The sequence below is a fragment of the Rosa rugosa genome, chromosome 1 (genome assembly GCF_958449725.1).
Source record: "Rosa rugosa chromosome 1, drRosRugo1.1, whole genome shotgun sequence".
In the NCBI taxonomy this organism is placed as follows: Eukaryota; Viridiplantae; Streptophyta; class Magnoliopsida; order Rosales; family Rosaceae; genus Rosa; species Rosa rugosa.
In genome coordinates this window covers 10,184,548-10,200,339 of record NC_084820.1, presented here as the reverse complement: position 1 = coordinate 10,200,339, position 15,792 = coordinate 10,184,548, and the positions used below count along the sequence as shown (strand labels likewise).

Below are 15,792 nucleotides of genomic sequence, written 5' to 3'. Positions count from 1 at the left end.
CTTGAAAAGAACTCGACCTCGAGTTCCTCTGGAATGCAGCTCGATCATTAGTAGGAATAAAACATGATAAGCCATCAACTTCAATATTCTCGAAATTAAAAGGTATCACCATGAATCTAATACCGTAGACAAGTTTAGAATAAGCATCTTGAAACTTAAGCTCCTCCACTTGAAAAGGAATGGCCATTGACTTCTCTTTGGGTTGGTCTTGAACACTATTAAGCATGCATGACATGGATATCGATGTGATGAATGAATCAGCTTCCTTGTCTTTAATAAGTTTCTCTTCAATCTTCAAAGTGGCTTCTTCATGTTTCTTTTCACACATCTCAGGATGGTCATTCTTGATGTTCTTCCTTCTAGGCTTGATTTTAATTTTGTGCGCATCCCACCTACATAAATATGTGTTGTCATTGCAATAACCACCATTGACACTTTCATGCCATGGTCTTCCAAAAAGCACATTAGTGTCGTCCATGTCAATCACATGACAAGTAATCTCTTCTTTATAAAATTTTCCCATAGAGACAGGAACTTTACAAACCTCTGTTACTTGTGCATATTCATCTTCCCCAAATGGAATCCAGTATGGATCACTCAGCTTCACTGTCGGTAATTGAAAATAATCCACAACTTTGTTTGCTACAAAGTTCTCTCGTAGACCACTGTCAATTATTACTGAGCATACCTTGTCGTTGATGATACATGTAGTTCGGAAGTCGTCGTAATCCGGCGTTGTGAATATCCAACGTTCCATGTTTTTTTTTTTTTTTTGGATTGATGAGGTTGTCCTAGGGCGAATCCCTTGGCATGTTCCTCTTCAACGAAACTTTCTTTGATAGATACTCTACGACCAGCGTCGTTGAGGTTGGCGGTAGTGAACTTCTCCCTTGGACCGTCGTCTGCTAAGGAGCGGGCGATACCCGCTCTGATACCAAATGATGCGAGAAGCGTGAACACGATAGTAAGGGGCTCCGTCAAGCGTCGAAAGCCATATGAGATAAGCTAGAATCCACTAGCAATTACGGACACAACCGTAAGAAACATAGAGAAATTTCTCTAATATTTGGTTTTTTTTATTGATAACTTGAATCAAAATTACAATCTAAGAGGTGCCTTATATATATGGCACATAACATAAACCTAATACAACTAGAAAACAAAAAGAATAATTTATTATAGACTAAAACTAGAAAACCTAATTAAACCTCATTAAATAAAAATCAAAACTAGAATAAAAATCAGAAATAGAATCCTAGATACTAAAGAATATTACGCAATCTCCCAACCAAGATTTTGTTCGAGTTCGAATCTCAGCTCCATCCCGTGGCCAGCAGATTTGAGGGACCTGGGTTAATTAAAACACCCAATGGTTCGTGCGTCTGCGGTGCAGTGATTAGTCTAGCTATGCTGGGATACACTGCATGGGTGTGTGTGTTGGTTCTATTGACGTCTTCCACTCAAAAAAAAAAAAAAAAAAAAAAGATTTTGTTCGAGAATCCCGATATATCCAAAAGAGTAATTTATGATTAATTTCATCATTAAGAAGCCTATTTGAATACCAATATCCAATATTCAAATCATTCTTCTTAATGTAGAGACGCTTCTTTCTTTTCGAGATTCTTTGTTGAAATTGGCTAAAATCTCGTCCTACATCACATAAAGATTTACCACTCTGACAACAAATTTGTTGTCACACTTGCTAAATTGTCCACAAACTAGTACATTAGTTTAGGTGGAGTAATTACTACAAATAGAACAAAAATGACAATTTTTACATCAATTGCCGTGGATTGTGGTAAAATGCATACTCATTGAAGTAATCATTTCATTAATGATAAAAACATAAAAATTTACCACTCTGACAACAAATTTGTTGTCATACTTGTTAAATTGTCCATAAACTAGTAAATAGGTTGTAGGTGGAGTAATTACTACAATTAGGACAAAAATTATCATTTTTACATCAATTGTTGTAGTTTGTGGTAAATTGCTTCGACTGAAAGTAATTACAACTTCGACGATGGAAATTACACAAGATATTACTTAAATTACGCAAGGGAGAACTTCATTACACCAATGAGAACATACGTGCTTTTAGTCAAAATATAATGGTTTACCTATATGATAACACATTGTGGTAACATTTGTAAATTAGTTCAAAAAACAGTAATAACAAGTTGTACGTGAAGTAGTTACTACATCTAAAACAAAGATTATCTATTTTTACATTAATTGTTGTGGTTGTCGTAAAATGCATGTAAAAAGAATTATATTTGGTTAAGGAAACTACTAATGCTATAATTAATTAGTTATAAAGACTATTTAATTAATACTAATTCAGTGAGCCTAGATTAGAAGTCTTTTGTTTTTAATAAGGAAAAAAACGTAATTGTCAATAGTGTAATTGTTAATTGATAATCAAACATTAATTGGCTAATGATAAAATTAATTAGTAATAAATACTATTTAACTAATAGTAATTGGCTAAGGACTAAACATGTTGCCAAATTTTAAATATTTTGGACCATTAGATATATTACTAATCCAATTGTCCAAAATATTTAACAAAATGGGTGTATGGCAAACATCCAGGTACTTAAGAAAATTCCCTTCCATGTATTGTTCCATGCAGTGACCATTATAAAAGTTGTATTCATTCTGTTCTATGGAAGGGTTCAATATCAGTAAGGAAAACGAGGACTACCTTTGATTTGTGACACTACTTCCTTTGCCGGCCGTCGGCACGGTTGCGGGCTGATCAATCAACGGACTGAACCGGATAAAGGCTTGGGCTAGAATTGTTTGCTTGATTTACATTATCGATCCATCCTCTAACAACTTTTCTTAGAAACTTCACAATCATACAAATGGTAAGGCGTATATGTTCCTCATATTGTTGGTCCTATGCATGCCCCATAATTATCTAATGAATCTACAGACCGTAACAGACGTGATGAATTAGTCTCCATACGTGTTGTCAATGATCATCATAGATACATTCATCTACAATGTTGGTGCCATAACACTACGTTCAGTGGAAATGAAAGGTGACACCTAAGAAAATTGACAAGTCCATTATTATTATACAGATTAGTCTCCGTTTGAGTTTCAACATTCAACCAACACAAGAAGCTAGGCCTATTTAATGTTTTCAATCATCAGTCACATTGATCTAACGGAAGATAGACAAGTATCATAAGTGATAGCTTCCATTATTTCAAAAAGACCAGTTTAGCACCTGTACATGTCAATTATTATAGTTTCATCTACTACCATAATGTTGATGCAATGACAATACTTACCGAGAAAACGAAAGGTTATGACAAGGATTTTTCATAACAAATGCAATACTAACAGCATTTAAACAGAAAATAGACAAGAACTATAAACTACGGTAAAATGAAAAAAATTCACAATACATACATGCACGAGGTTACAACTTTTATCCTCAGTTACTCTAACAATAATCTATTTTTCACTTTATTGACTACTTTATTACCTTAACAAAGACTTTATTATGACGTTGTCACGTTGACAACCAATGAGTTCTGGTTAAACTAAATGTTAAATGGAAAACAACATGTACTATGGGAAGCGCTAATCTTTTTTTTTTTTTTTTACATGAACAAAATAATTACACTACAATTAGCCCTCAACCTGCAAGTTGCAAGTTGCAAGTTGCAAACCTCGACTTCTTCTTTCTCCCTTCTTCTTTCTCCCTCCCTATAATGCCTCCCCGTTGATGCATCGCAGCGCCTCGGCCGCCTTTTCTCGGCCCTCAATTGTCCCTTCTTGTCTTATTTTCTCCAAGGGTCCGACTCCGCCTTCCTCAACAATGAGCTTCCTAAACAGACAATGCTCCTTTGCAAGCAAAGCCAGTTTAGCCGCCGTGTGGGACCGATCTTCGGGCTGACCAGTGTGAAGAACAGCAATCTGCTCCCAAATAAGTCCCAGAACCGGTTGGTGCGCTGCAATAGGAGGCATCCCCAAGTACCTGTACTTGTGGATGTCCAGTAGCCACGAGATGTTGGCCATGCAGTTCTGCAACCGTGACGTCATTTTGCGGAACTCAAAGGCCGGGATTACGGTGCAGGGGAACTGGCATTTGTTGACCAGGTACAGAATCTTGTCCAGGGCTTCTGTGGTGTGGTCGATGATGCGGTGAGTTGGGTAATCGTAGAGGTTGAAGGTGTTAGCTAGTGTGGAACACGCTTAGTCGAGAAGGAGGCTCTTGAGCTTTTGGGTCTTGGATTTGAGCTGCTTGCACTCCTGTGTGTATGATTTGGCTGCGTCGGCGGTGTTGAGGACTGAATCGGCTACTGTTTGAATCGGTTTTATGAGGAATTCGAATCGTGATAACTTGAGATCGGCTAGGTTGATGAAATCTGCTAGCTCGTTGTCTAACTTGGCTGTGATAATTGCACGCAATTAGTGTTGGATAATGCTTACCTGACTGAATCATCAGAAATTCAGAAATAGAACCTCTCCTTGTTCGAAAGGGAATGGAAGCCTTTTCCTTCAAGAACAAGGAATAAAATTACGTGTAACCTTTCTGAAGGCCTTTCCTTCAGAAACTTGATGGGTCCTGCATTAATTGGATCAAATTCATTACTATTGATCTGTTTTACAATTCATGGAGTGGATGACCTCAATCAATTTATCAATTCTAGAATTCTGACATGATTTTGCATTTTCATTACTCAGTAAAAATCTTCTATATATGTATGCATGTCGTTCTATCCTCACTTAAGCCACTACATAAACCAATGGCTCGACTTCATGCCTCGTGTACCTGAATAACTTCACAAGATACGGCACCACTATGTTTCTTTCGAAAATCCAAGCCTGACTCTTCTTCTCCATGTAATCTAAAGAGAAATGCTTATTTTGTTTTGCGGAAGCATAACAAACAACACATCGATATGAACTTCTTGATTAGCAAACAATGCTAAAGAAAGCAACTAATAAACAAATTACAAATGAATACCAAGATTTATAGTGTCATCTACATCCAATCGGTGCGATTGAGCTACGTCCACTTGCGGAGACGACAAGATACCCCACTATGATCAATTTGGAGAAACTTACAAGTTGTGATGGAAGACAAATCGAGAGAGATGTGGAGGGAAAAGTTGAGAAAAGAGAAAGTGTCATCTTGTTTTATGGAAGAAAAGAGAGACGTTGCGAAGAAAGAGAAAAATACATGGGAGAGAAATCTCAACTTTAATTCTAATTAAATAACGAATACAAAATTTCAAAAAAAATAACGAATACAATTATTTTCCTTGACTTTTCCATTTTTCATTTTTTTGTCAGATTTTTGTCTTTATCATTCCAAAAATAACCTCACAGCAAAGGACGCGCATACACACATATATATACTAATAGACATTGAGCTTTACATTTGGTGTCCCACTTGCTCTGCGGCCTTGCTGGGCTGTCGGCAAGCCTGCCCAGCATTAGGGCCGGGCCTGTTATCCCCATGTGCCCTCCATAAGAATTATAAGTTGGGAAAAATTCACCAACGGTGTCTGGACACTTAAGGGACTTTCAGAATGATACCTGAACTTACAAAGTTATCAATGTGATACCTAGACTCATTTTTTCGTATCAATGTGATACCTACGGCCAATTTCCGTCACGGAGCCGTTACGGAAATTGGTCATAGGTACGACATTGATACGAAAAAATGAGTCCAGGTATCACATTGATAACTTTGTAAGTTCAGGTATCATTCTGAAAGTCCCTAAGTGTCCAGACACCGTTGGTGAATTTTTCCCAATTTTGCACAATTGCACGTGCAATGCACGTGAGTCACTTAATGAAGACAAAATGACCGATTTACCCTCAAATTCTTTCTTTCTTTTCTTTTCTTTTTTTCTTTATTCTTCTTTCTTTCTTTCTTTCTTTCTTTCTTTCTTTCTTTCTTTCTTTCTTCTTCTTCTTTTATGGTTTCTTCTTCCCCTGATTTGAATCATCAAGATTCAAATCATCTTGCTCGTCCGATTCCCACCGCCGTTGTGTCTCAATCCACCTTCATGCACCACAGATGTTTCTGGTTCCCCCAACTTCAAATCCTATAGCAAATTGAAATTGTGCATTGAGGCTTCACCGCTCACTCCGAGTTCATCCCCGCCGCCGTCGCCAATGACTTGACCACAACAACCTCCACCACCGCACAACAACATCATCCTCCGCTGCTTCTCGATTAGGTTTGGGGATAAGGACTGTTTCTTCCTCCACCGCTAGCGAAATCGTGGAGGCTCAAGGCCACATTCTAAGGGCCACCGGCCGGAAGGACAGCCACAGCAAGGTTTGCACCACCAAAGGCCCCTGGGATCGCAGCATCAGGCTCGTCGCCCACACCGCCATTCAACTCTACGACATGCAGGACCGGCTTGGATACGACCATCCTAGCAAGATCGTCGATTGGCTAATCAAGAAAGCCAAGGCCACAATCAACGAGCTCGACTAGCTGCCACCGTGGAACCCAAACTAAATTTATGTTCATACAACATTTTCTCCGACGATGCCGATATCCTCCGCGCAGGACACGCAGAACGTGAGCCTCAATTTCTCGATGGTGGAGGCTCCGAGTCCTTTGTTTACTAATCGGTGAGGCACAATGGTGGGTAGCAGCGGAGTGGCGAAGCTGGTGAATAAGAACAGCTCGAATTTTCTGCAGGTGAGGATGGTGTGGAGGCTGAGGTTGTTAATCTTTGTCTGCCTAAAATTGCCTCTGATCGAAGTTGGGCTAGAGGCCGAAGTTGTCGGCTAAACCGATGAAGTTGCAGGTGAGGATGGTGTGGAGGTGGTGTTGCATGTCGGGAAGAAGGAGAGGATGGAGGGGTGTGATTGGAGCTGTGATTTGAGAGTGGAGGGCCGGCGGGGTCTGAGTTTCTGATCAATGGTGTATAAAAGGGGGTCGAAGGAGAGAACGAGAGTGGTGGTGGTCAAGTCATTGGTGGCGGCAGCGGGGATGAACTCAGAGTGAGCGGTGAAGCCTCAATCCAAAATTTCAATTTGCTATAGGATTTGAAGTTGGGGGACCCAGAAACATCTGTGGTGCATGAAGGTGGATTGAGACGCAGCGGCGGTGTTTGATCCGCGATCGGCGGTGGGAATCGGACGAGCAAGATGATTTGAATCTTGATGATTCAAATCAGGGGAAGAAGAAACCAGAAAAGAAGAAGAAGAAAGAAAGAAAGAAAGAAAGAAAGAAAGAAGAATAAAGAAAAAAAAGAAAAGAAAAAAAAGAAAGAATTTGAGGGTAAATCGGTCATTTTGTCTTCATTAAGTGACTCACGTGCATTGCACGTGCAAAATTGGGAAAAATTCACCAACGGTGTCTGGACACTTAGGGGACTTTCAGAATGATACCTGAACTTACAAAGTTATCAATGTGATACCTGGACTCATTTTTTCGTATCAATGTGATACCTACGGCCAATTTCCGTAACGGCTCCGTGACGGAAATTGGCCGTAGGTATCACATTGATACGAAAAAATGAGTCCAGGTATCACATTGATAACTTTGTAAGTTCAGGTATCATTCTGAAAGTCCCCTAAGTGTCCAGACACCATTGGTGAATTTTTCCCTTATAAGTTTATAACTAATGTATCTCAATCCCCTACCTCTGGTTGAATCAGATGGGTAGTCGTAACCCTGGGAACGATGCCCTCCATAGTTGTCGTTGTCGTCCGTGAATCGCACTCCATATCTGCTTTGGGGTTGCCCGTCTTGGTTCTGGAACTGTTTATCTCTTACACGTCTGAATAAACTCGAAGTGTCGTCGGGCACTTTGGAGCCCTCCTCCGACGTACCTTGCATGGTTCCACTTTGGACCCACTCGTAGAGTACACGATACAAGTCGTCGGGCATGAGGATAAATGCTTCCACTTTTGTGCTGCGGCAAATCCCAAGGGGTGGTAGCTCCTCTGGATTCATCCCAAAATCTAATAATATCTTGTCCACGTACAAAAATCACCTCTGCTCAGACCCTTGATAGAACCGGCCAAATTACGAGTTACCTCGGTGTGTAGGAAAGCATTGTGCCTTTGGTTATGAAGACCATCTTATCAGTTGGTGCCTTTGGTTATAATCCTAATTTAATTCTCACTAACATCAAGGGTGGAGTGAGGTGGGGAGTTACCATTTAGAAAAGTTAAACAAACAAACTCTATCTAACAAAATTAATAACAAAAAATAAAACATATGGATAAATAAATGACAAAAAACCCGTGTGGCCGGTATGTAAAAGATTAAATGCTAGTATTAAATTTTACTAGTTTGAATCTCATAACATGAAAAATATCTAAACCACCTAGCAGCATTTGGTCAAGTGGTCGAGTTATTTAAATCCAACAAAATGTTGATAGAGACTTCTAATCATTTAAAAAAAGCTCTAGAAAATCTTATGATTTTATAGACACATAATAGCGGTAACTGTATGTATGTAATATGTTAACATATTGTACAATTTCTCTTTCATATAAATGGATATAAAATACTTGAGATCCAAAATTTGGTCTGTAAATATTTTGTGGCATTGTTTACCAAATACCATGTATGTGCTAATGTGCATTATGGGAAAAGAAATTTAACTTACTTTCTTTAGAATAGGCAAGCAGAGATGGTGCTTGATTTCTCTTAAATCTTCCAAACGAAGAATGGAGTGGAGATTCTTGATGTTTACTTCTGCATCTGCTCTTAAGTTCTCTATTACATTGGCCATGATCTTCTTCTTCAAACTCTCGGGGAGGCCATTCTCGTGTACCCAATTTGCTATTTCTAGAAGTCTCTTCTTGCTCATCTCTTTCTTTATGGCAAGTTTCTCTTTTTTTATGGCAAGTTCCTTTTCATGCTCTTTATATTTTGCAGCTGCCAGCTTCATATATTTAAAACACTGCAAGAGATTAGCATGTAATAAAACATTAACATAAATTCCCATATATAAACACTACTGTATTAATCTATTATACTAGTCAAATGAACAAAATGACATTTAAACTCGAACATAAATTTTTATAGGTTGCAGCTATTGCCACCCTACTAACTACTTTATTCACCCTATGAGTTTCTGGTTTATTAAAAGACTAAATATCATAATATAAAATTACAATAAAGGACAATATCCTAATAAAAATTACAATTTATTTTTCTTATTAATACACCATACAGAACACACAAACTTTATTCTTAATCTCCTCGCTCATCGTTAAACTCTAATGCTTTTATTTTTAGCAATCATCATTTTCAATCGTTCTCATGTTGTGTTAACAATTTTTATGTATCAAAATAATATATCATATTAACGCTAATAGAGTCTGGAAATTCTATTTGGAGTCTAAACATGAAGTAATTGCATATTTGTTTTCATGTTTCTTCGTTTATGATCGTAGGACTGAAAGATACAGGTTTTTGTTTTGTTTGGTAGGGTATATATTACATTGGAATTGAAAGAGATGATAGAGGAAGCCAAACAGAAAAAGAATTCGAGTTAAACCCTACATTGGAAAAATGGTATTTTGGGTACTGCAAATGAGTGAACAAAGTAAACTTGAAATTAACAAAATATATGTAGAGTGAGAAGAGAATATAGAGTGAACAAAGTAGTTAGTATGGTGGCAATAGCTGCACCCATTTTTATATCAAGATTCGGCACCAACCTGCATAATTCCGGTGAGATATATTAGGAATAGTATCATGCCAGATATAACAATACAAATGGCGAAGAGGTTTTCCCATGCATTATTGGCGTTGTTCTCGAGATTTCGACCAAACGAACTGCGAAAATAATGAAATGAAATGGAAGCATCAAACCAATTATACACAAAATTCCAAGTAAAACAGCATTGTGAAAATAAGTTCCTGTAAGTCTATAATAACTTAGACATTCATAAACAACACTAAGATAAGTAACAAAATAACAAAAAGCCTAACAAAGTGGTAAACAATCTTAAACAATTATGTGCAAACCTTAGGTTCCGCATGCAATCCCCACCAAAACATTGCGAAAGCTTTCGTACAAAATTTGTTGATTCCAGCATGCCAGATTGGAGACCATCCAGAAATATGTCATGATCAATCAAAGACTGTCGAATTTGGCAGGTTTATAGGGCACGAATCTTTTAAAAACTTGATATATCTCGATGTATGATCATCATTACAATCAAAAGCATAAGTTTCACATCCAGTTTTCCTTTGACACGCAAGTTGCCAACAATTTATCACCCGTTGGAAAGAAAAAAAATACCAAAGGCTTCCAAGTACCTAAAAGACAAAAAAAAAAAATTTGTACATGATTGGAGTTTATCAAGAAAGGACAATTTTTAGGTTCACCCCTAGGGTGAACGAGCATATTGACCCCCATTGTCGATAATATATTTTTACTTAATAAATTTATAATCCAACGGTCTATATCTTAAATTAGCCTTTAAAGATCATCTCCGTAAAAAATCAATCAATCGAATCAGAAATTGTTTAATTATCTAATTGAATCAAACAAATGGATGGTTCTAACAACACTTACTACTATTATGATGAACCGTCCATGTATTTCATATAAATGAATAACTAAAAAGTCTTCAATTTGATTGATTTTTTTAATGAGTTAATCTTTGTATTACGTTATACAACATGAATTGTTGGATTAGAAAATTATAAAGTTATTATACGTTAATCGCAAGAGATGGTAAATATGCTCATTCACTCAAGGGGTGAACCTAAGAATTGTCCAAGAAAGAATATATAATGACAAGACTTCCGTTACTAAAACTTAACTAATAAAACTATAGCTAATCATTTTTATTTGTAATGGGAAGTGGCTATTTCAATGTTTTTTTCTGATCGTGTGTCTTGTGCTTATTATTAACCTTATTGCTTTCAACTCAAATTGAACAAGCACAATTTTTTTTTAGTGAATACTTATAAATTTAAGTGAAATGTAGCATAGACATCTATACTGCTCTTAATAGAGGTTGTCTTCCCCACTTTGCCAAAACTTATAATACTCTTGCTATTTAAATTTAATTTGATAAATTCAGGTTTATTTTGAGTTACCATAGATAAATGAATATTACAAATTGCACACCACCTATGTGGAAGTAGATATATATTTCCTGATTTTTGTTTTGGCTTTTATTTATAAATTTTTTTTATTTAAGTTTATTTATAATCTGTTTGAAATATTTTTAATTCCATGTCATTGTCCAACACCGTTTGGTCTAGTGGCATTAGTTTTTCCTTTGTAAGTAAGAGATTATGAGTTTGACTTAGGAAATTGTAATACCCCGGAAATTCATTATTAATTTCTAATGATTTTCTGGAATTTATTAAGTTGATTGTTGGTACGATTTTGTGGTTCGAGGGTGGAGCGAAAGTGTTTCGGAACGATTATTACTCGAAACGTTTTATTTCGTAGGGTCAAGGGTTGACTTTTTATACGTTTAGATTTTGTGAAAACTTCATTCACAAAAGTCGTAGAGCGCGTCGATACAAGTTTGTGCATATGTGGAACGCGAAAATCGGAGTTCGTATGAAGAAGTTATGGCCATCGGAAAAAGTTTCCATTTTGGTTAAATACGAAAAAAATCTGAAAAAATCAGAAAATACCAACTTTCCATTTTCGGAAAGCTTTCTTTCTCCCTGAGTCCGATCGGCCTTCCACCTTCACCGACCGATTTCTCCGCCGTACGGCCACCATAGGCCGCGATTCTTATCATAATCTCTTCACCTCATCCTCCTCTTGAAGTATGTGGAAGAATTGGAGCAAGAAACGAGCTGTGGAGGGCGCTGCAAGACCAAGAAGTTTGGCGGCGGCGATGCGTTGGACCCAGATTGGAACTTCTGATTCCGGCCACCATAGCCGGTGATTCTTGAGGGTTTTGGAGCCCAGAGGATGTAGATGTTTTCTCCCAAGGTGGCTTGCAACGATTCAAAGTGTGGAGGTTAAATTTTAAATATTGGGATTCTAGGGTTCTTCGGGTTTCAAACCTTACGAGGTAAATTCCGGCCATATGGCTTTGATTTTGACTTTGTTGTAGTTGGGAAAGTTATAATTGGAGTTGAGATGAAGATATTTTGTTTAGGAAGTTTGGCTAAATTTTGACTTTTGGCCGGAGGCGGTGCCGCCTCTGTGGTGGTGTTTTCCAGCTGCTTCCGGCCACCTTAGGGACAATTTATGTCCCTCATTGTGATCTACTCGTCGATACGAGCATTTCGATATATAGTTTGTAATTTTTGGAGATCGTATGAGCATGTTATGATTTTTAGGGTTTTAGGGTGTTCGATTCGTTTCGGTTTTGGATCCGTGAGGATTCGGCCGTCCGATTGACTTGTAGTTTTGATATTTTGATCATAGGACTATTCCGGAGACTTGGGTGGTCTTCGATGGGGTTTAGTTTCAATTGACGTATCTTTCGGTTTATAGTTCACGTGTTTCAAACTTTAAAATGATTGTGTATTTAGTGTTGTATTGAATGTGACCTTGATTTGATTAGGTGATTGATGAAATTGTGTGAGCGGAGTTTGGATGATTTTGTGCTTGTCTTGGTTTGTGTGAAGACGCAGCAGGAGTTGGAGGTGAGTAAATCTCACATTGTTTTGGGTGATAATTAGTTGAGTGATAGTTAGTAGAATAAATTGTTAGCTGTAAAATCATATCTGTCACAAAATAAATATTTGTTTTGAAATATATGAACTTGATCGTCAACGGTTCATGGGTAAGTAAAAATAAGGATTTGTTACAAATGATTTTCGGTTGAGTAGATTAGGAAATATATTTGAAATGGTTTAGTGAGGTGAAAAGCTTATGTTTTACGTGACTTGATCACTATTGGATTGCGAGGTGATTTTAAGAAATTAAATGATTTTGAGAAAAGAAGTGACGGTGTTGTTTGATTTCCGTTTTAAAGGAATATGTAAGAATTGTGATATTGTTGAGGTGTGAAAATATTCTTTTGAAAAGGTTTTCGATAGTGTTTTGAGAATAGTGAATTTATTTATATATTGGGATGATAACCAAAGTGGCGATAATTTATACTGTAGTACCAAAGTGGCGATAGTTTATACTGTAGTACCAAAGTGGTGACCAAAGTGGCGATAATTTATACTATAGTACCAAAGTGATGATAATTGTCGTGGTGATTGTTATGAAAAGGTTATGGATTATTGTTGAGTGATTGATGTTGAGATTGTTGATGTGGTGTTTGGTGTTATTAATAGATGAATGGAATTGATTTTTTGTTTATTTCTATTATTGACTTGCTTGTTTTCTTTCGTAATCTCTTGAACTAAATTAAACACAGGGATTACTGTTTTCTGAATTGATTGGTTTTAATGTAGTCTCCTGAACTAAACTATATGCAGAGATTACTATGACTTCTATTGATTGTTTTAATGTGATCTCCTGAACTAAACGACATGCAGGGATTACTATGATTTGCTTGATGTGCTTTTGATGTGATCTCCTGAACTAATTCACATGCAGTGATTACTTTTTACGTGATTTTGAATTATAAGTGCTTTACATTTTCGAGAAGTGGTTGTTGGAGATTTTGGAAGGTCACTGAGGTGACAATTATCCAGTTGAGATAAAAGGAGCATGATTTTGGATTATTGGAGCTTGAAATGTTTTAGAACGTTACTTGAGTTTGACTGTTTAGTTGAGCCTTTGTTAAATTAAATGCATCAGTTGAGAGTTAGAGCATGTGGGTTTTAGATTTGAGTTAACGTACGTGAGCATGTTATGATATGAACTTTATGTTTTGTTGTGATAATTGTATAATGATTTTGTTAGGTTGCGATGGTTTAAGCATGTGTTTCTCCTTTATTGTTTTGAGTTTACTCACACGAGCTTTCATAAGCTTACCGGGTTTGTTATTTTCAACCCGGTGCACTATTCAATGGTGTAGGGGTCTATCTTGCAGGTTAGGATGAACGTGATGGAGCTGTGGTCCCTTGCCGTTGCAGTTGTGAGTTTAGGAGTTCATTCGTCATGTGCAATTGTTAGTCTTCCGCTGTGTAGTGAGTTAGTGGGGTTGTTTACATATTGAATTGTTATTTCAGTTTAATTTGTAAACTTGGTGTAGTGTAATACATGACTCTAAAGATCGGGTTTGTATTGACATTGTGGGTTCAGGACATCTTTACTTGCTATTCTTTAAAGAAAAATTTTCCTAGTGTTTTGTATTGATGTCTGAACCATCACGTCCATTGTTATTTGTTTTTAAATTGTGCTTGAAAATCGGGGCGTTACAGAAATACTAGTTATTGTTATTTGAGATTTTTGATGTAATAAAAAAAAATTCCATGTCATTCATTTGCCACATCATATATGTGGGGTATTAATCAAGACCATTGAATTTAGCTAGATCTAGTGACTAAAAGGATGTGTGAAAATTTATGTAAAATAATGTATTCCATGATCCACACCCATATTATAAATATGATCCCAATCTCATAATTTTCTATAGAAAATTACATAGTAGCACATGACCAAAGATGTAAACACAGAAAATCCAATTTTAAAAATATTTATACAAATAAGTACATGTGCCCAGGCCCAAAGGTCAAATGATGCAAACCTGACTCCCAATTTTAATGAAAAATGACCAAAATGCTCGAGTTTCATCACAATTTACGGGCATTGCCACTGACCCAATATCCAATACCCAAAAACCTGCGAAACCAGGAAACGAGATTAAGAACAAACCTTTTCTTTCCCGCCAGAACTATAAAATTAGGTGCTCAGTGAATCCCTAATCTGTAATCGGTCCAAAACCCATTAATCATCTTCCACAGTGCGTTCAAGTTCGGCCTTCTGTGAGTTTCTCATTAATGGGTTACATCTGGTGATCTGGGTATTTCTGGTGTTTCAGTTTATGCGCATAACCTGTTTGATAAAATGTTCCAATGAATGCAGGTTTGCAAGGCAGGAAAATTATTCCGATACTTAAGGGCCTTATTTTGAGTTTTGAAGATTGAAGATGTATGGGAGAAAAGCCTGCCAATTGGTTAAAGAAATTGCAAGCGTCGAAAAGGGGCAGCTCACACCTTTCAGTGTAAGATATAACTGCCCCCATTTCTCAATTTTATCCAAATTTCTCTAATTTTTCATGAAATTGAATCCTCTGACTTGATAACATTTCATCTTATAGGGTGACCTATTTCTGTGCTACTGTGGTCTATTTAGTTGTTGCTGCCCTCCACTCTTTGAGTCTGGGCCTCCTCCACCCTAACTATGGTGCTGCATTTTCTATATAGCTCACTTTTCTATTGGTTAAACATTGTGTGAATGATGAGAGGGAGCTATAAATGAACCAATATAATTTGATCTCAGTATTCCAGTTTTTGTTTTTTTTATTCTTTTTGTTAGAAGTTGATTTTTTTTTCTTTACCCGCTCTTAATAATTTTTAGTACTTACTGTAGTTGGGAATCTCTGGGATTGGTTGTAGCCAATATTATTTTGTATGTTGTTTTACTTTGTGTGGGGCATGAACTTCTATCATTCAGTTGGTATTTTTTTTCTGTCATATATGGATTGTTGTTTTCCGGCGTTATTATTCTGTTTTTTTTTTTTTTTTTTTTTTTTTTTTTTATCTGTGATTGGTTGTAGCCAATATTATTTTGTAAGTTGATGATTAAGTTGCGGTGAAATGATGAATCTTGTATCTAAATTTTAGTAACCCAAGATTCAACCGGAGGCTTCAAATATTTCATCATGGATTGATAGATCTAACTGCTCCTGCTACTGCTAGTGCTCCTGCTCCTGATACTGCTACTGTTA

The 15,792-nt window shown here is 36.8% G+C and overlaps 1 long non-coding RNA gene across 1 annotated transcript; it reads left to right on the top strand.

Moving 5' to 3' along the window:
• Positions 1-14,625: 14,625 nt before the first annotated feature.
• On the top strand, positions 14,626-15,469 carry LOC133711414 (uncharacterized). Its single transcript, XR_009847074.1, has 3 exons — positions 14,626-14,827; positions 14,928-15,066; positions 15,163-15,469. It is a non-coding gene; the product is annotated as an uncharacterized LOC133711414 (long non-coding RNA).
• Positions 15,470-15,792: the final 323 nt, after the last annotated feature.